The following is a 19,831-nucleotide window of genomic DNA, read 5'->3' on the forward strand; positions in this document are numbered from 1 at the left end:
CACACACACACACACACACACACACAAATGTTCACCATACCCCTGATCCTCAGAGCACCCCACACTGCCTGGAAAGAGTGCTTCCTAAATACATTTTGAACCTACAAGATGCTGCTAGAGATCAGGCTGTGAGTTTTCTTAAACGTGAAGCCTGCTCATTACCACAATTAATTGGTGTTGCTGTGCTAATGGTAAGGCAGTGTGCCTGTAATAACAGCCAGCAGCCTGCTGCGTGCTTAGAGAGATGGTGGTAGGAGCTGAGCACTGTGTGGTGTTTACAGTAGAGGAGGCAAGGAAATCCATAAGCATTTTCTTTTTCTGTAAAGCAGGGCTGCACCATTTGGTTTATATTAGCAATTTTCAATCGTTTTTATTAGTGCTAGATTGATTTTCTGTTCATTTATTTTTTACATAAAAAAGCAGAATTAGCTAAAGAACTTTTGGCCCTGGCTGACTAAATAAAAACAGCAGCAGCACCACACAATTGCTTGTCAGACAGCTCAGAAGGAGGGGTAGATGGGACCAGACAGGCATGTTGCTGATGGTATCTCCCCAGACTCAAGCTAAATGAGATGTTTATGTCCAAAATGAGGCCAGCTTGAGGATTCCACAGCACTTGTATGTATCTCTAACCATACCACTTTTGGTTGCATGGGTTTGTAAGAATAATTCATTCACTCAACCTTTCCCTTAGGCCTCACTGAAGCCAAGCATTCGACTAAGCTCAGGGTGCAAATAAATTCCAGCTCTGTGGTGGCTCAGCCCTGTGAACCTGTGAGCCTACCTAACCTTGAGTTCTCCAGGCCTCCATTTCCTCACCTGCAAAATGGGAACTATGACCCAGAGGGCACCATGAGTCCTTTCAATTCTAAAGCAAGTTGATCTAATTAAAAAAAAGGGGAGCATGTATCAATGAGCTTATGTTCTCATAGGGCAGATACTCCACGTTCACACCAACTGAAACACAAGACAGTGTGCTCCCGGTGCTATAAGAGATATAAAATACGGTATTTCGGGGAGTGAGAGGAGAGAGACCTGTACTCGCTTAGAAGCTACAGGGGGCTGTGGAGGAGCAGAGATCAGCCAACGTGTGTCTTGAGAGGAGAATGGTGTTTGACCAGCAGGAATGGGAGGCAGACAGACTGCACTATGGACTGCATCATGGGGAAGGCCTTTGGGAAGATACCGTCTAGGAGGACAGAGAATCTCACAGGTAGTGACTTGCACTCCTAAGAAAGAAGCCTTTCCATGAATGCGGAGAGTGTTTCATGTGGCCACATGTGGCCCAGAGATCAAGAAGTCCAGCACAGCCTGAATACACACTGTCCCCGGGACAGGCCTCAGGCTTCCTGATGGGTCCTGCTGGGGCTGCCAATGGCCACATGAGAGCCACCCCACAGGTGGGAAGTGTGCTCCTGAGGCAGGAGCCCAGTAGTATCTATAAATCCTGCTGATTTCTCCGTGGACAACAAATACTGCTTTTTCAGACGTTCAGAGTGACACGCTGTGAGATGAATGGCAGCTCCATTACACTGCTCAGACATTTTGGACTTTCTTCCTTTCTCTTCTCTGTCACATTTTTTCACTGGGCCTCCTTGACAGTGGTTCTGATTCTCATTCCATCTGCTCCTGAATTGGAGTCTTCTTTTTGCCCTTCATAAATTATTCCTATTATCTGTCTAAGTACTCCTCATCCTCTCAAATGAGCCACAGCAGAGGGAGTATCCCTCACAGAGAGAGGGGAGATTCTTGCATTTATTAAGCTGTCACTAAGTAAAAATGAATCATAGATACGAATTTAGAAGATTTGATTTGAGACCAAGATCTTCTCCATTGCACGGTGGTAACTTTGTCAGCTTTCTTTTCAAACACGAGCCTTGGTTTACTCATTTGTCAAATGAAAACATGGTTTTGCTGGACAGAGTAGCTAGAAGAGATTAAATTACATAAAGAAGCATAATTTATTGTGCAGATCCAGCATTTTGATATCAATTATAGCTGTTACAACTCTTCAAAGAGAGATAATCTCTCATTTTCAAAAGTTTATCAAGCATTCTACAAGCAAATTAATGTGTGCAAATTAACATTGTGTGCATATTGCATAGCTACTCTGAGGCAGTGTGTCATTTCCTTCTTCATCAAGCAGGATTGAGTGTTTTCTAACTTAAGTAGGTTATGTGCAGTATTTTACCCATTTTCCTCAGTGCTATTTCCCTTGGAGGTTAGATTATCTAGCACCTTTCCTGGGTATTTGGCTGCACAGCTGCTGGGAAAGGCTATCCAGGACCCCCTCCTGTGAAAGGATCTGCAGTAGGGGAAATGTAAGGATCCTGTCTCCTCCAAACTCAGTCTCTTCTCCTCCCAAGAAGCAGATGACATCATGGACAGGAGGACTAGACAGAGTACGTCCCTTGCCCTGCACTGTCAGTAGTGCCCAGGCCAAGCAAGCACCTCAGATACTGAGAGCATGTTTCACCTGACAAGAAGCCACCTTGCTACTTAACGTTTCACTTCAGGGGACCCACAGCAGGTGCAGGGCAGCATGTCAGTTTAAAAACAGGAAGCTCCTCTTGCTGCCTGCTGCTTTTCCCTCTCCATGTCCTTCTCTCCCCTATAGCAGAGTATAGAGTCATTTGCAGAGCTTAGAAGTCACATTGGACCGCTGAGCTCTCGTTCCAAGATTTCATCTTGTCAGAAAGGACACACGGAGGCAGAAAAGGCCAGGAACATCAGAGTAAGCACGTTCAACCCCAGTGGAGGATAGTAAGGTCTTGATTATTTGTAGGGATTCATATTAGACCAGAGGCTTATGTATCAATTGTTTCAGGGGCTGTTATTCAGGTGAAGGCCTTTTGAAAAATCACATCATTGCTGGACTAAAATATATTTGAAAGTGAGAATGTAGGAGGAAGAGAAGGGGAGCCAGAAGCCCACTCATGCAAATAGCGGGATATAAATGACTCAGTTTCCTTCTTCATAAAGATGATGATGTGGAGTTGCTTCGTTGGCAGGTTAGCTAATGAGTGGGTGTTGTGTTAATTAACGTTGCAAAGAATTGTGAAAGCAAAAAACTTTAGAAGTTCCCTGATGGCGTATGACTTGAGTATGCCAGTATTTTTATGAGAGAAGGAGTAATAGAAACCTGGTAGCAGAAGGCATGTGGACACCAAGCATCTCCAGTGAGAGGCAGAAAAAAAAAAAGAGAGAATTTAAAGTATCCTAACACATTAACACATGTTTCTTTTCCCCTGTGAAATGGTACTGTCATATTTTGGATGACTTGGGCTACAAATAATCAAGTCCCTTCCTGACAGAAGTTTAAACGATAAGGACATCAAAGCTCACAGGTAGGTGCTCAACAGCTCAGCAATGGCCCTCTGGCTGAGGATCCAGAATTGCTCTCCAACAGGCTGGAGAGACTGGATCTTCACCTCATGAGTGGAAGGCACTTACCTTTCCCCATCTCTCCCACCTTCACCTTATCATGATCAAAGACAGAAAAGATGGGGCCCAGGAGAGGGCACACTCTTCTTTTGATCTGATTCTTCTACTGTATAACAGACCCATTCACAGCTGCAAAAGAGACAGGAAAGTGAAATGCCTGGTGATTCTAGCCTCTGTTGTGGGAAGCATGCTGTGCCAGTAGGAAAGAAAGGAGTGGAGAAAGAAGGTTTTATATAGATGTCACTATCAATGGGCTTCTAGATAAAGATCTGATGTTTGTTGGGAAACAGTCACTGTGAGAGCATTTGGAACAATTGTGTAGCTTCTCTCTAAGTACCAGTGATATGCTTGCCTAATTAGTAGAGGCAGACCAATTTCTCTGCCGTCTTTACCTCTTTATGTGTTCAGGGTTTGTCTATAAGACTTTGAGTTTATTATGCCTTTTCCTCCTATAGATCATCCTAAACAATCTCTTCCAGGATGTGCATATTGAACCTGCATTGTAGACTGGAGTCCTTGGCTTTAGCCCTTCTATGCAAGAGAGTATGAGAATGAGGGCTTGGGGTCCTCAGCAGTGTTGCATTCCCTTGAGGTTTACTAGCTCTGCAAACCTGGATATGATAAAATATTTACATGGTAGCCATGAACAGACTGATGTGTCAAGACCCTGCTTGGGGCCTAAGAGAAATAAAGGCATTCTACTGAAAAGCCAGGCAGGGGGCCAAATGAGAAACTGGTCAGATGTTCAGTGACATTCCCTAACCCACAGGCTTCCATCTGTCTGCACACTTCTCTTCCAAATGAAGCACCAGTTGTGTTTGTCTAGTAACCACCTGGCCATCCATCCCCCTTCCTGCCTCCACATTGCAAACCAGCAGCAGCAGCAGCAGCAGCAGCAGCAGCAGCAGCAGCAGCAGCAGCAGCAGCAGCAGCAGCAGCAGCAGCAGCAACAGCAGAGGTTCCTTCCCTACCAAACCAGAGCAGCACATGGAAGTTGTTCATTCTCCTCCCTCTGTCCTGATGCATTTTTCATCATTAAAGGGAAAATGTCATTTTGGTGACAGATATTAGTATGATTGGTGTCAGAAATGAATCTTCCTTTCTCTGTCAGCCTTGCTTCACACATTCCTAAGACAATGTTCTGTTAAAAGGCCACTTCCATTTCCAAATCAAGCAGCGTGTGAGAAGGGCAAGCTTCAGCTGTGATGGATGGTGGGGATCTGCGCTGGTCCTCTGCCAAGGAGCACAGCTGGAATTTGACCCCTCTAGCACCGGGGAAGCTGAGGAAGGTTCTGGGAAACACATGTCTTACTTCTGGCTGAATTCTTCTGGGGACAGAGTCTTAAAAGAAGAAAACCTGCAGCTCTATTTGGTGATAAGGTTTTAAGGGGTAGAAAATGTCCAATCATCAATAGCATATAAACTTATGCTAAGTCAAACTGTTAAAGCTGATCTAGAAATGAAGTTTTTCTGTTTCAATCCAGGAGAAAGGTAGGTCAGACTTCTTACATCTTTTCTAGGTGCAGATCTGGGCCTTGCAAGCTGGGGGTAATAATACATTCCACCTCTACAGCATGCCTCATCTGATGTTCTGTATAAAATAACCCTTTAGAGCTCATTTAGAGCTCAATTTTCTCATGCATGAAATAAAGATAATGGTACTTAGATTTTTGCAACTATTGAGAGGCTGATTCAATTCAGTGAGTATTTGTTGAACTTACATCCTGGATCACACATGTTGCTTAGCTTTGGAAAAGTATTAAAACAACTAGGAAGGGCACCCTCCTTTACATAGCATATACCCTTTAGTAGGTAAGATGAAGCACTCAACTGAAGTCCAAATAAACACAATATATACATTAGAGATGTATACCTACATCCATTAATGGGAGAGGTAAGCATTAGGAACATTGGTAAAAATGTTTCCCAAAGGAAATGGGATTTTGAAAGCTGTGAATGGATTGAAGAAGGGTATTGTGGCAGAGTGAAACGTCTGAGCAAACTGCGATTCAGATAGAATATTCCAGGAGGGCAACCAGTCTAGGTTGCCTGGGTCATAGTTGTTAGTGAGGGCGGAAGTGGCCATGGCAGAGACTAATGCTATTCAGTCAGTGTGAAAACTCTACTTTGGTACATGCTATTATTTATATCAGCTATTATTTCGAAACTGAAAGTCATTTAAACTATTTTACAAATCTCCATCTATATACAAAAATTCAGCTCTTAGATAAAATAAGCTCTTTATATACAAACTTAAGAAATGATCTATGCAATGCCCTAACTGGACTGAAAAAAGAAATGAATAGAAAACGATTGATAATAAGTGCAAAATCTTTGAGTACAATCTTACTGTAGGATGTAATGAACTATAGCTAGATTTATATATAGAATCACCATGAATGTGACAGCTAAACTACAGTAAAGACTGGCACAGGGATGCAGAATTGGTAACTTAAACATGATGAGAAACACTCCTATGGGTTATGTGATTTTCCTAACTAGTGGCACTTCTTGGTAAAGATCAGAACAAGTCAAATACCTTGACTTTCAAGGTACTCGTGTTCCTGGAGAATAAATGTTAAAATCTTCCAAGACTGTTTGTGTTTATTTCTCAAACAGAATATATTTTAAGGTTCAGATTTTAAAAAGAGAAAGTTTTCACTGTTTTAAATGTCTGGCACATGTTTCATATCCAAGGGTGAATAGATGCACTGATGAATATCCAGCCTCCCTAACTCCCAAGAACTGGATGGATGGGAATACTACCACCCCAGTTAATGCGGAAATTGGCCTCCATCCAAATTTCTTCCTCTCCTCTATCCCCACAGATTTTTCCCTATCCTAGTTAAGATATTGGTTTAGGCAGAGGAAGGGTTGGAGACAGAAAGATGATTTAAGATTTGTTAAACTAATAGAGAGACTAAAAGAGAAAGCAAGCAAGTCTTGGTGGTAGCAGAGAAATCTGGAGAAAAGGAATAAATGTACAAGACACCCATACACTAGTGAGATAAAGGATATACATGTCCTTGGTAAAGTTTACAGCACTATGCAAATATTATTGCAGTTGGAGTTAAATGTCATCACACTCACTTTACAGAAAGGAAATCCAAAGCCCAGAAAGGGTGCAGTGACTTTTGCAAAGAAATGGAACAGGTCAGGAATTGCATTAGATACCCAATGGCTCAAACCTACATTTCCACTATGATTACTAATGCAAAGGAACCTCCACCCAACTTGGAGAGTTATAAGCAGAGAGCCTGAGTAGAGCAAATACCAAGAAGGAAACAGTTTCTGGAAATAGTCAAATTCTAAGTACTCCATTACCTCTTATTTAATGGAATACCTGGAAAACTCTAGGGCTTCAAAGACCAAGATCCTATAATCCATCTACTTTTGTGTTTGCTTATGCCGCTACATATTCATTGGTAACATTTAAAACAAAGAGAAAGAGATAATTACAAGAGGAGAGTTTTTAAAAGATACTAAAGGTTAACAGGATTCTTGGCATTTATGTCATGTCAATTTCCATGTAATTATGCTTACTTCCCAGAATTGAGTCAGTTCTGCCTGTTAATGCTTAAAGATAATATCCTTGGAAAATAATTTATAAGATCATTTCTCAAATTTTTTAGATCCAAACCAAGCACCCTGGCTAATAGTCTGATTAGTATTAATGCTATTTGTGGATGGAAAGTGCTAGGAGGTCAAAGTTGGATGTTGGGATTAAAGGGGATTCGTTATGACAGTGTAGTTAGCTTTCTCTCCCCAGAGCAAAATGCCTGTCCTGGAAATATGTATATAACCTGACTTATATGTCTCCCCTATTTTGGTTTGATAAATAATATAATAAGAACATAGGGTGGCATAGCAGTTCCCTTGAATTCTACTGCCTGTTGGAAGGGTGTGAAGTCTGCTTGTGGGAAGACCTAACCTAAGAGAAAGACATTGAGATGCAGATGCAAGTCCCAGGGTGTCTTTACGCTCTTATTCATTCATTTCTCCTCCTCACATTTGTTTATTTGAGGCATATCTGTTGAGACAAAGTGATTATGAATAGAACACCGCTCCTTCGTTTTTCTTTTCTCTTATAACTGTACACTTTCTTCTTGCAATATTGATCCTTCTTGTGATTCACTGATGAACTGTATGATCATCTCTAAAACTCATCTGTTCCCACGGTATAGCCCTGTGTGATGATACCTGTTGTATTACAGCACCTAGATTAGTATGCACTTGGCAAATAATTGTGAGAAGGGGACTCTGATCTCAGCTAAGCAAGCAAAAACTATCTTTTCAAGAAACTTTGGTCTTGATTTGAGGGGAGATCGTCTAAAATTCCACCTTGTCTGGTCTTGGGTTTGCCATTTCACTGAATCTCTGGGGCCCTGTGTATGTCATTCAGCCGTGCCTTCAGGAAGTGGAAGTGAATAACACTGTTTCCCAAATGAAGTTACACTTAAACACTCTCGTGCAAAGCAAATCTTAAGGAGTATAAAGCTGGGAACTCAGGCCTGTGCATTATCTACAGTTTTAGACAATTGCTGTCATAATCCTCTGCCACTAGAGTGAAAAATGAATTCTATGGAAAGTCAATCGCTTCCCATCTTGCCACTGGGACAGTAGACAGTGCAGTGAAGTGAAGAGGAAGACAAACAGAAGAAGCAGAAGCCCGAGAGTGTGATGTGTTGTAGTCCAGCTGCTGTGGCTGTTAGAAGCTAAGCCTCTGGAAGGAAGAAGTCAAGTGAGTTGAGAGATGAAGCCAGTCAGGCGGCAGCATCCAGGGAAGAGTGAGCACAAAGCAGAGCAGCAATCGTTAGCCACAGGTAAGACTGGAAGTCAGGAAGCACACAAGAAACCAAGAGTCAAAGGTAGGAAGAACAGAAGTGCAATACACCCCAACTATTCCTGCCAGGGCAGAATTTCCTTCTGCTTGTGGTCATTTTCCTACACATCCCATACACATTTTCTTGTAGTATTTAAAAAATTCTCTTAGCAAGTATACACAAATTAGCTAGAATAGGTTGTGATACTGGGTGCAAAGGAGAAAAGATGAACATATTTCAAGTATCTCTATCCACGCTGACAATTGAATTACTGGGTAGATAGGAGCATGGCATTAGAAAGGTCACATCAGGTCACATCAATTCAGATATACTATGTACTAGTTTTGGACAGCAGCAATTTTACATGGGAGACAAGTTTAAAAGGTTAGCGATATACATCAGACACCCCTGACCTAATAAACCAGTGTGGGTCTGCCAACTATTAATTTATCCAAACCCTCCTTTGTCTTATTTAGGTATTATTTGTGTCTGCATAACCTTTTCTACAGAGACAATTGTTTTTATTCTTTTAAAAAAGTCTCTTGATTCCTTAGGGTTTGTTTTTTTTTTTTTTAATTCAAGCTAGATGACCATTAAGTGTGTGCTCTCCCTGTCCTTAATTGTATGTCATCATCTTTTTAATGTTCCATGATTTGGAAGACCTGACTGCAAAGCATTTGAATATTTGAAATTTTCCCAGCTGTGCTCTTCACTTAAATCCAACAAATTCTTATCAAGACCAACTATGTGCTAGGCTTTGTGTTAGACTTCAGGAGAGCAGAGGAAAAAGACAGAAATAAAACTCTCACAAGTATTTTGCTTATCATGAGAGGTACTGGTGCAGTGGACATCCACAGTAGTAGAATGCAATAATTGCCTTTATGAGAAAGTTAGAGCTATAAAGGATGAGTTGTACTTAGCCAGCAAAACATGGGGGCACATTCCAAGATGGACAGCAGCACACCCAAAGGCCCAAAGTTGGGAAAGAAGAAGTGTCAAGACATTAAAATAGTAATCAAAATAAGTCCTGACATGGCCAGCTTAGAGAGGTGCCAGGAGACACAACTGAAAATGCACAGAGGTCTCATCCGGAGGGCTCAGAAACCATGTCAAAGATCTGGGGCTTTCAGTTGTCATGTGGAGCCACAGATGATTTAATCAGGAGAGTAAGATAGTCAGGTTTCAGGAAAACATTTCAATTAAAACAGACCTAGGAAGAGCTGTTGGAACCCATCCATGTAGGAAAGAATTTAAGTAGTCCAGATAAGAAAATAAGGCGATATAGCAGCAGAGACCAGATAGGGCAGCAGAGCTTGAGAAATGTGCATGGATGTAAAATAATGATCGGGAAGGGACAGAGGTTGGGTAATGAGGGGCAGGTGGTGAGGGAGGGAAGAAAGATTAAAAGTGAGTCTTGACTTCCGACTTCCGGAAGTAGATAAGTGAAGTTCCTTTATGATTTGTGAGCTTTACTGATAACCATTTCAAGCAATATTTGAAGAATCTATACATAGCCATTTTGAATAAAAATACAATTCCTTTGTTGCTATTTTTTCAAATATAATTAATATTTTTCACTAAAGTGCTTGGTATAACACTCCATTTTGGCAAAAATATTCTGATATCTGCAGAAAATAATCTATGGTCTCATACTCTAAAATAAATGATCAGAATTAACCTGGGAAGCACTGGCAATGACTAATTGTGAGGTTATTTCCTGGGTAGGAAAGAAACAATCACTAGCTACCATTTGTGAAGTTGATAGCATAGCCCCGGTACTTCACTGGGCACTTTTCATATATTACCTCCTTGAACCTGCACAGCAAATATAAAGGTAAGTGGTATTATTTTTTAATAGAGGAGAAATTTAAGGTGTTGGATGGTAAGAAATTTTCCTAAAGTCAGGCTGTAATTTGTAGAGCTAATTTTTACAGTCAAGGCCATTAACTCCAATGTCTGTGCTCAATCCATCCCATATCACTGTCCTCTAGCCCAGCTCTCAGAGTCCGGTATTAGCACTCTTTAAGTTATTTTTCATAAACACATTATTTTTATTTGTCTACTTTTTCTGTGTATTTATATATGTAACTGTGTGGATTATTGTAGCTCATCTTTGTCACATGGAGATTTAATTTCTTAAGAGACTGTTTTCTACAAACTTTGCAGTTTTCTACGAATTTCATTTGACAGATCATTGGTAAAAATACTAAATTTGATTTGTCCTAGCAACTCTCATTTGGAGAATTAAGGATTAATACTTCTCCATATTGAAACATGTCAATCTATCCTCAATCTGTGTTTTAGCTTTAAGCTAATTCTCTGCCAAAGGAAGGGAAAGAAAAATCTTCTCATCATGCACTTTTGTAAAATGGCATCTTTGATACTGACACCTTGTCAAAACTGTTGTGAAAAGTGAAGGTAAATTATTTTCATATGTTGTGCCTTATTAGAATGAGCGCACATTCACAGCCTTTCCTCGTGCCCCCTCCCAGGTTCAAAGCTATCTGAGTACCCTGTGTAAAGTCAGTCCATTTTCCAGCCCACTCACAGGTTGCTCTGACCTCCTCATTTCCTGCAGCTGTTTTGGTGAGTGAGAGCAGGGTGGCACGCATAAGGCTGAGGGAAGAAGCCTTTCCTTCCCAGGAGGGAAGACTGTTGGCTCCAAGGTCAGGGGAGGCCAGGCTGTGCTGCGCAGGTGGTGTCTTTCCTGCTTGTTGTGCAGGCCCTGGACTGCAAATGGTATCTAAAGATGCACAGAGGCAGTGAAGAATGGTGCAAAAGCAAACAGAAATGTATTTCCCTATTTCTTGAATTTCCAAGCATCGATAAAATAAAAAAAAAAAGATGCTTTGAACATGGAGAGTTTTATTATTAAGTGAAGATGCTGTACAGCTCTTGTAGTCTCTTTAGTCTAACTTGACAGCCACTGAAGTAAAGGAGAAAAAAAAGAAATGGATGGTTTGTATATTAGCTTATTTGAAATGCAGGAAAAAAAACTTGACTTCTATATGAATTCCAGCCTTTCACAACAAGCACGGGGGAGCATGCTTAGTCCTCTTAAACACGTCAGTGCCTTCCTCTCTGTTTGCCTCTTTATCCACCCCCATCTCCTCCTGTTTCCACCTGACCCCCACCCTCCCCAGCCCTGCACGGCCCACAGTGAACCTCCTTAAGCCTGATTCAGTGAACTAAACCTTCAGAAATTTTACAGTGGATTCATTTAGTCCCATCCAGTTCCCACTCCTCAAGGCATGTCTAGATATTGTTCAGCCTTGATGCATTAGTTTGAAGCTAAGCCAGATTGAACATTAGCCCATCTGATTAGGTGTTTGTCTGAAATCTACACGTCTCTCAAGTCCACTGATTTGATGAAACCAGTATGTGTGTGGTACAAGTGTAAATGTGTTATAATCACAGCGAAATATCAGCACAAAAGTTCAGCCTGGACTTCACTTATAATAAAAAATATTGATTGATTTCAGGGATACCAAAGAGCAGTTCTACCCAATTACACCCTGGCTGCCCCTTCTAAAGCAGTGTAACTTAGGGACTATTTCATAGCCCTTAGTCTTTTATATACAACTACCATTGTAAATGTTCTCTATGACATATAAAATTACATATTTATGTGTGTGTGTCCAGAACTTGCTATGAAGCTTACATGGCTTATTAAAGAAACTTGGGAGAGAAGTGAAACAAGACACAGCCAAATGAGCCTGAAACCTGAAGTTCAAAAGAAAAGTCTAAGAGAAAAAAGGTGTGTGTGTGGGGGGGAGGCGAAGACAGACAGACAGAGACAGAGAGATGGGTGAGGAAGAATGGCAACAAGAACAGCAACATAAAATATATAAACAGTGGGGGAGAAAGGAGAGAATTGGATACAGGAAAGAGAACATTTACTTTCTGAAGAAATGAAAAAAAAAAAAAAAAAGGCCCAGAAGTCAGAGGACCCAGTTAAGCAACTTGCTGGTTCAGTTAGCCTCTACTGGCTTTTCCAACCATACAGTATTCTAACACTGTAGTCTAGTCTTAGAAAGATGGTTTAAATATTCACTGTAAGGCTGGATGCCTAGCACAGACTATGATCTAGACAGTCATGTCCCAGCTAGGCTTTAGGGGAAGATTCCCAAATGGGCAATTAATCTAGATTTAATAGGACAGTTACTGTAAGTTTAAATAAATGCCAGTTAAATATTAACAGCCTATTTATTGAAGATTAACATTGCTGGTTACATTGTGGGATTTTCTTTTCCTTAAAGAAACCCTTTATCGGAAGACTTTTAATCATCTTGACTCTTCTATTGGCTTGCCTTAGATCCAGGGCAGCTCATTAATTACTTTGTAGGACAGTTTTCTAAATTCTGAAGTGGGCACCTTGGTGAATGGGGAGAGCGGGAGGGTGGGAGGATGCAGCTGTTTCTGTTCAGGAGGAGCTGATAAGTGAATCTGAAGGGTAAACTGCTTTTTGAAGAGGGTTGAGAAACATTGTAATCATAGATCATTGGAGTTGGGAGGGTCCTTGGAGTCATTTAATCTAAACTCGTTTGGAAAGCAGGGTCAGAGACCTGGGAAATTCCACAGAGCCAGGGAGAGTCCAACTTGGGACTGGAATTGTAATCTTAATCCCTAACCTCCCCTTTGAGTTGTCATCTTACTCTGGAATCATTCTAATTTTTCAAAAGTACATGAGTCCCATTAGAGGGAATTAGCTACTAGATCTTCACAATTACTCACAGACCCTGAAGGTGATATTGGTTCTTTTGACAAATGAAGGAGCTAAAGTTTCCAAAGAGCAGTCATTTATCAAAAGTAATAGAGAGATGGGCTGCAATTAAAAGTAGAATCCAGGTCTTCTGGTAGACAAAATGATATTTATACTAAAGAACCATCTAGTGAGAAACAGAATTGAACCTACATATAACTGAGCAAAGTCTCATGCCTTAAATTTTACCTTTTCTGCTGCTGCTTTAGTTGGGAGACAAGGTATAGCTAAAACCTGCAAAATGTGAGGATGAAAGGTTAAAAGAGAAACGCAAGAAAGAGGTGACTGTTTAGGGAGGAGAAAGGGGGGTAGGCACAGAGGTAAGACAAGTTCCTCTGACAGTAAACTCCAGATTTGTGACTGGAGAGGTTGTCATTCTTAGAGATCTTCTGAACTGAGAAGGCACTTCTGTCCCCAGGTGAGCTCCATCTTGTACAACTTAGATGTGTGTGCCTGTGCATGCATGCAGTTGTCTACAAGTTACCTTTCCATGGGGGCTACAAGAACAACCGTGGGACACTGTGCTGGTGTGTAGACATTAGAAGAGAGGAGCAGCTACAGGTCACTATTACCAAAGGTCTAGTCTAGCCCTGAGATGAAGCATGTCAGGTCTCGCAGTCTACAGAAGCTTCAGAAGCAACCCTAGGAGAGGAAGGGCTTAAAGGTTCACAGCTGGAGGTGAGTATGTGGTTCACTTTGTGGTGGATTAGCGTGCTTTATTTTGTTTGGTTTATTTATTTATTTTTGCCATCTTTCTTGTGGACACGGAGGCAGGAGAGAGCAAGGTTCCCAGCTTGTTGCACAAAGATGAAGTCAATTCATTTTCTCAGATGCAGATTGTTCCCATAGCCATCTGCTCTCCGTGCAGACCACAGTGCATTGAGAATGGGACAGGGGCCTAGGGATGGGGGTCTTGGCGCTTCCAGCCACTAGTACTACAAAGGCTGAGCGACTTCCTCTTCTAGCCACATCTCAGCATGATTTTTTTTTCCATCTCTGGAATGAAAACCTTGTTTTGAACGTGTGAACACTAGGAGAACTCCCAGGCCTGTTCTTTGCTTTGCAGGCTGTTCCTGTGTCCTGTAAATGAACTTCCTTGGTAAGGTCACCTGGGAATGAGGGAATCAAGCCCAAAGACAGCTTTTTCTGGTTCCAATCTGAGGAGCCCGCAGGTGCTGGAAGAAACCTTCCCACCGATCCTCTCATTTCACTCTCACACCTGCCTTGTGCCACACCTGCCAGGCGTGGTACTAGGTTATCAACTGGCTTTAAATTCCCAAGGTTCCACAGAAGTGCTAGAGGGATGAAGGTTTAACTTCTGTTCTGTGTGGTGCCAAAGCTCTGGGTTGTCCTTAGTGGGTAACTGCTGAACGGATGAATTAATGGGTGGACAGTGTTGAGGGAGACACAGAGCACCTTGAGCATACACGCTCTTACTCATGTGAACACCGTGTGATTGATGGCAACTTCTGCTCCTGTTCCTTCTGGCTTTGGGTCTGATAGAGTCTGTGCTACCTGCCTGAGATAATGTTCTTACCCACACCACCTGGCCTGCATCTCCTTCCATTACCAGCCGTAAGCTTAGCACTCCTTAGATAAATGTTTCTTGATCTTCCAGAACCAGAGAACCTCTTGTTGTTTGCCTTTTTGACTTCATCCTCACTGTGCCTATCACAAGTGTATCCACTATTTTTGTGAAAGTCTGCTCACTCTTTAGTCTGCTCACTAGACAGCATGCTTCAAGGGCAAGGACCATTTCACTCTTGTTTTCCTCCCTCGCACTGGTTTAGCAGGCCCGGACTGTGTGCTAAACATGTCTGTTTGTAGGTATTACATCCCCGTGTTTTGCTATCCTTGAGAGCATGTTTGCCTTTTCTAATGACCCTTTATTTGTTTATTTTGCTGTACTGGGGTTCAATCCAAGCCTTTGCATTGAGCTACAGCCCAAGACCTCTTCTATTTTTTATTTGGAGACAATGTAATGCTAAGTAGCTATGATGTCTAGGCTGGCCTTGAATTTTGTGATCCTTAAGCCTTGTCCTTCTAGAGTGCTGGCATTAGCACCACATGTGCTCAACCACACATGATCCTAATGCCCCTGTAAGTGAAACTAGAAAATTCAGGTCAATACTCGGAAATTTGGGCATGAGTCATTTGGCAGACTTCTCATAGGTAGGCAGAGTCCAGCTTATTCTTCTCAGCAATGAGAAGGTTCTTCACTGGGAGAGCAGGTCAGAGTTCATTATAATGTCTGCATTTATGCATCTTAGGACAAATCAATCCACGGACAAATTGGAAGCACTAGAATAGAAGCAGTTTGTGGATGCAGCCTTCATCTTTTCCCTGTAGTTCTCAACACAGTACCAGTATGGTAAGAGTCCATAGTGGACTGGCTGATTTATCGCCGAAGTTGAAATGATTGAATAATTGGACTCCTACAGATGTACTTAGCAGTGACAGTGCTCTGTCCTCTGTGGCTCTCTCTGGCCCACAGACAAAGCAGTAAACCAGGTGTTTTATTATTCAGCTCTTGGGCAGGACCCTTACTTGACAGATGAGTGGAAAGAGCACTGCAATGGGAGTGAGGAGTCCTGTCACCATCATGCTTTGCCCGTCACTGATGACCCTTCTGCCCCTCTTGGGATCAATCCTTCTCTTGGGAAAGAGTGGGTTACACAGAGTGTCTTCCAAAGTCCTTCTGAATGTACAGATTTGTGATTCTGAATTCAGGATCTTACTGTGACCTAAAAGCTATGTAAGGAAAGATTCTGCCCCAAAGACACCAGACTTTTGGGATATGTCCGTCTGGTACCTGTTTTTGCTTTCTTGGCACTTTGATTTCCACTCCTTCATTCTGCTTCTCATTACTCTTCTCTCTACCTCTGATTGTTCCTCCCACCATCTCTCTGCCTTACATATCTCTTATAAAGTTTATGGGTTTCAAAGTCCATAGTAGAAAGCTATACCTCTCCCTTTTCTTCACACCCTCCTCAGTTCTCTCGACGCCTGACCTCTTTTCTCTCCCTGGAGCCCTCTCCCCCATTCAAGTTGCCCTTTTGCTCCTCCTGCTGAAATCACAACATGTTGGACTGTAGCCCAGATGAGCAACGATTTTATTTTGATCCTATATTCATAAAAGAGCAAAAAATAGAATGTATTTTTCCAGAGCCCAGCCCTTCCCTACACCCTGGAGGCACCTCTTTATCCAGATTTACACTGCTCTTTCTGATTAAATCTTCCAATATCTATTTGATGTCACACCACTCTCTTAACTGCCCTGCATTCCTCATTTTCTTGCCTGTGCTTCTATTTGAAATCTCTACCAGGAGAGGGGGGCCTTTCGCCTTTGTAGAAAAGGAAAAAGAGAAGGCATTTTTTAAAGCTACTGCTCTTCTTTTCATTTCTTGCGTGGTGGAATACTCGTGGTTGTCTAACATACCTCAGCTTGCTTTAGGTAATGCAGAGTAAAACAAATACAACCCCAGCTGATTTTCCTTTCACAGGGAAGAATTCTTCTCTGCTCCAACCAGGGTACAAATGCCAGAGCTGCCAGAAGTTTCAGTCTACTCCGGGCTCCAGCCCTACTTGCCAGAGACCCAGAGTTTGCAGACAAACTTCTTCGGCCTCCCCTCTTTTGTCATTCCAAGATTATTAAAGAGAGTATGATTACTTTGTTTTGCTCATAGAGTGTGTGTGTGTGTGTGTGTGTGTGTGTGTGTGTATGTGTGCATGCATATGCACACATGCATGTGTGTCTCTGAGTTTGAAAGGCATTGTCCTATAGATATTTTTATAACCCGAAGCAATTACACCTGTCAGCACAGAGACAAGCTGTGACAAGTTGATTTATGTGTACAGTCTATGTGTATGCAAGAAGGAAGGGAGGAAGGAGAAGGAGATGGGGGGAAAAGGTGGAGGTGTTGCTCATTAGAAATATGCTTTCTAGGAGGCAGAGACAAAGTTGTTTCTATAAAGAACACAACTCGCACCCACAAGGTCCTGAGTTCAACCCCTGATACCAAAAAAAAAAAAAAAAAAAAAAAAAAAAACAAAAACAAAAACAAAAACCAAAAACCAAAAAACAAAAAACCCCTAAAAAATAATTTTAAAAAAAGAATACAAATAATGAAATTGCTCTGACTGTCATCCCTTTTTCATTAACTCAGATATTCTGGGAAAAATTAAAATAAATCCAGCCATTTTTATGAAGCAAGAGAAGGGATATAACATGAGCCATTAAGTGTTGGTTATATTTAAGGATCAAGGGATGGGAAAGCAATTGACATACGATTTTGATCTTCATCTTTTCAAACCACTTCAGTGGTAGGATAGAATAAAATGGATTCTGTCTTATTAATTGTGTGGGCATCTTTGACCTTTCATCACTTTCTTAACTTCATTTGTGAATCCAGTTTCGATCCCTGGGCCCAGGAAGCAGTATGTGGTTGTGAGTGGCTTTTCTTTGTCTACCCTGAGAGTTACCTGAGCTCTGCTGGGATTCTGCAGCTCAGCAGTCTTCCTCACAGCCAGAGACAAAGATTGTTTGACTGTCTTAGACCAGACGCGTGCAGACCAGTGTGAGATGCTCATCCTGAAGAGCCTGAAAGGATCATCATTTTTCTAGCTAGCCACAGTAACAAAACGGTGGCAGGAAAAATGTATTAATAAAATATCTTCTATCTTAAATGAATTTCTAAATATTTTCCTGTAGAGTAAATCATGTATGTAGGCTCCTTGGGAAGGCCTGCTGTTGTCATTATCCACATTCCTAGATGCAAAAACAAATGCTCATTTGTACCTACCTGGGAATTAGATACAGGAGACAGAATCAGAATTTATCATAAAAGGAATCATCCTGGCCATTTCCAGCCTTGAAGGGAAATGTCTCCAAGGCCCAGAAATGTCCTCTTCCTCTGAATGGCTATAATGTTTCCACTTGATGATGTTTAAGAAGGGGTTTGGAAAAATAGAGGAAAGATGGTTGGAATGGATGGATTATGGATGATGCATAGGCTTTTAGACAAGAACCCCAAATTCATCAGAGTGAAAATCAGTAAAGATAACCTCATGTCTGCTTTCACACAATAGTTTATCTTGGTAAAATCATTCAATTTCTATTTCCACAATTTCCATTGGAAAATGGAAATAGAATCGACTGGTGCCAAAATAGATTAATTTTCCTTTTCTTTCAATTTACTGTTTTCCCAAGATATGTTTTTTTTCTGTTTGATAGTAAAGACACTCATTGCAGCCTTCAGTTCACAACTGGTATTTTTGGTGCTGCATATCTAAGAGTCTCCAGTGGCCAAAGGTAGCAGACGAAAATTTCCTTGAAAATTTAATGTCAGTAAGTCACTAGAGGAAATAGGGCTAAATTGGCCCAATGAATGCATAGTATTCGGAGGCCTTCAGCGTGAAGTTGTTCCAGGATGCTTTTCATGGTTAACTAGAAATAGAAGATGAGAAGCTTTCTGATCTTCTTTCCACCATGTCCAAAGCCTACCTATGTCCTTACTCTCTGTGCAGCAGTTGGTGTGAGGGGGATATGGTGAAGGAATGACTTGTAGAATCCTTAAGCCACTGTCTGTATGTAAATGACTGCCATTGCTCCTAAGCTGGAAGGGACCTATCGTGGTACCCTAGTCCTTCAGTTATAATAATTCAGACTCCTGATTGCTGGATGGCTTGAAGAAGAATTTTCCGTTATTTCATAGTTTTTAAAAGTAATGCAACAATGTTTGGATAAATGTGTTTAAAGTGAGCAGGCATATTTGAGGAAGATTAAAGAAAAACCAAAACATACTGAATGGATTTGATAGGAACTCCAAAGGAAGAAACAAAGACAAGGCTGCCTTTTATTACCAGGGAAAAGTCAGGTTGACACTGGTAGCTCAGGTCTGGGCACTCCTCAAAAAATAGTCTATTACTGTTAGCACCTCTGTGCTGGATAGTCTGCTGTGTTCCCTGCACCGGGACTAGCCAGCAAGGCAGTCCACCGTGTTCCAGCCGAGCTAGGTGAGGGGAGAGAGAAGCAGTGTGGACTCATCCATAATAGGACTTTCTCTTGATTTCAAGAATTTGAGAAAACCACACCTCTTAGAGAGGAATTCGGTTGTGCAAGTGTGAAGCTCAGAGAACATGGGAGTCTGCTGTACAAATGAAGCTAGGCTTACAGGCATGCATTCCAGGATGCACTTTGGCAGGGCTGGCATTTTATAATGTTCCTAAAACAAAAATAAAGGGGATGGCAATTGGTGCCAGAACCTGGCCAATACTGTTGATGCGATTTCATCTGTTTCACACACTAGAAGTCTTCTCTGTGATTTCACATTTGTTTTACACCTGGTAGATCTCTGTTTGGATGGTGGTGTAGAGTCTACGGGGTTCTAAGTAGCTGCTGGGGGTGGAGGAGTGGGTGTTGTACCATTGAATCAAAATGAGATTCTTTTAAAATATCCAACACCCTAAATGTACTGTAAATGCTAATGGATTAATCTGATTATTTAAAGGTGCTCCTATGCATTCGGCAGGTTTTCCTCTCCCGGTTAGTTTTGTGACTCTATTGAGGCAACTGGGGCTTATTAAGATTTCATGGTAACTTTGTCTTTCTTGTTCATTTGGAAGTGCCTGTTCTTCCAAGGGAAACGGTTAAACTCCCGGCCAGGGCTGGTGCAGGGCATCGTCCGGCGCGGCGGGGGTTAAGGTGGGCCCGCGCCCCGCGCCCTCACCCCGGGGATGAGCACGCAGTCCGCGCCGCCCGCTTGCTCCAGTCTGCACCTGAGTAAGTGGCGGTCAGGGATGG

The 19,831-nt window shown here is 41.8% G+C and overlaps 1 protein-coding gene across 1 annotated transcript in view; it reads left to right on the forward strand.

The window, feature by feature from the left end:
• The window catches only part of Ntm (neurotrimin), a 953,915-nt gene that overhangs the window by 508,707 nt on the left and 425,377 nt on the right, over positions 1 to 19,831 (forward strand). The window lies entirely within an intron of this gene.

This window comes from Fukomys damarensis, unplaced genomic scaffold (genome assembly GCF_012274545.1).
Source record: "Fukomys damarensis isolate Sample0158 unplaced genomic scaffold, DMR_v1.0_HiC HiC_scaffold_16, whole genome shotgun sequence".
NCBI classification, from domain to species: domain Eukaryota; kingdom Metazoa; phylum Chordata; class Mammalia; order Rodentia; family Bathyergidae; genus Fukomys; species Fukomys damarensis.